Genomic DNA, 2,523 nt, shown 5'->3' on the forward strand with positions numbered 1-2,523 from the left:
AGAGTGCATATACACAGAAAATAAAAGAATTTCACTTCAAATAACTCCATCAAATTACAAAAGAAAATAGAAGGTCAAATTAAATAACAAACATGAGACGGCAACAAAATACAAAAGAAAATAAAAGATCAAATTAAATATCAAATGACAATAAAGTACATAATATTTTCACTTCAAATAACTCCATCAAATTCTTAAGATAGTAATAATAGAAAATGAAATCTTAATAAAAATAGAGTTATATAGATATAGATGGATGTTATAACGTTCCAAGATTTTTCTCATGCAAAGTCTTTAATGCTCGCATGAAGTCTAGCACATAAATCATTGTAAGAGTTAGAGAATTGAATATGAAATTGTCATGGATTCATATAGGATGACCTGGATACAAAGGACAAAATCGAACTTTCATTAAGGATAAATTGATGACACCCGCCTGAACTAACCAGATAATTGACCTTACTATAGGATAGGCTAAAAATTGTATGAATTATGATGATGTATGAACTGTTTCGTACGATGCGGTATGATAGTATGTCATGATGTATGAGTTATGACGATGTATGAGCTTTATCGTATGACGTCATATACTAGTATATGATGATGTACGAGTGTATGATAATGTATGAGTTATGATGATGTATGAGTTATGATGCTTGATGATGTGCGTAGTATATATAATGAATGACGTACTTGATATGTTTGATGCACTTTATGGCAATATGATGAGTATGATGATTGCGTGACGTTTACCTTAATATGATGATGTTTTCCATATTGAGCATGTTATATGCTGATGAGTGCCATATTGCATCATGTCGTTAAATTGACATAGGACACAACCCTAAGAGCACGAAAATGATATTAATATAAATATCCACGAGTATGACACAACCCTATCAGTAATATAGGTGCATTAATAAAGAGTAAAGAAAAAGACGTATCAAAGACTGCATTTAGGACAAGGTACAATCACTACAAGTTCGTAGTGATGACATTTGGCCTCACTAATGCCCTAGCTGTGTTAATGGAGTTAATAAACCAAGTGTTCAAGGAATGTCTAGACACTTTTGTGATCATACTCATTGATGACATCCTAGTGTACTCGAAAACGGACTTAGAACACTAGGAACATCTCCGAAAATTCCTAACTACCCTAAGAGAGAACAAGTTGTCACTAGGTTCTCCAAGTGCGAATTTGGCTACAACAAGTCTCTTTCTTAGGACACGTGGTGTCAAAGGACGGAGTATCTGTAGATCCCACTAAGGTCGAATGGCCACAAAGTGGGAACGCCCAACTACGGTAATATCAGTACAGAGTTTCTTGGGATTAACGGGATACTATCGAAGGTTCATGTAGGACTTCGCTAGGATAGCCTCGCCTTTGACACAATTAACGAGAAAAGGAGTACCATTTACATGGAATGATGCTTTGAGGCAAGTTTCCAGAACCTAAAAGAGCGATTGGTAACCACCCTGGTACTCACAGTACCCGAAAACTCAGAAGGGTACGTAATCTATAGTGACGTGTCCAAGAAGGGACTAGGATGTGTGTTAATGCAACGCGGTAAGGTTGTTGCATAAGCGTCCCGTCAACTAAAAGAATACGAAAAGAATTACCCTACCCACGACTTGGAGTTGGCCACTGTAGTGTTCGAGCTGAAAAATTTGGCGACACTGCCTGTATGGAGAGAAAACTCAAATTTTCACCGACCACAAGAGTTTAAAATATTTCTTCACCCAAAATGAGTTAAATATGAGGCAAAAAAGGTGGCTAGAATTGGTGAAAGACTACGATGTAGATATCCAGTACCACTCTGGAAAAGCAGACGTGGTCGCAGATGCTTTGAGTAGAATACTACAGTAATATATGTACATTAAAATATGAGGCAGAGACGCTTTAAGTTCATCATGTCGTTAGTTTCCTATGATTCCTCGTCTTTAAAACATCTTTATGACACAACCCTATGAGTAATATATGTGCATTAATCTTCATATTATCATCATCATTAACATTAACTAGGATTGTGTCTTAGGAAATTATCGTCATAATGTAGTATGACATTTACAACATACTTCTCAACTTAATATGGAAAATAACGTCATATCAAGGAAGTAACATCATCTTACGTCGTCATGTTAACATGCACAGTTATCATCAAGTAACATCATAAACACATCATAATCATCGTAAACATCATAAAGCGTCATCATATAACTCATACATGTCATCATACATCATAAATCATCATCAAGGCATCATAAACAAAAAGCATAGACGACATGTGCGGGAGCCACTAGGCATGTGTCGTCACACATCAAACAATTGTCTAGTCTATCCTATAGTAAAGCCACTTACTTGTTTAACCTTAGTCGACATTTCCCTAAATTCGAGTTTTGTTAAGCTTTCGTTCCTTGAAGCTACAACAAACGTCGTCGGGGATCAATTCCTATTAGGTCGTTCATTGCCTTTCGTTAGTATTTCACAATTCAAATATAAACTCAACTTGAAATTGTGAAATA

This window comes from Cucurbita pepo, chromosome 2 (assembly GCF_057944985.1).
Source record: "Cucurbita pepo subsp. pepo isolate OVF chromosome 2, ASM5794498v1, whole genome shotgun sequence".
In the NCBI taxonomy this organism is placed as follows: Eukaryota; Viridiplantae; Streptophyta; class Magnoliopsida; order Cucurbitales; family Cucurbitaceae; genus Cucurbita; species Cucurbita pepo.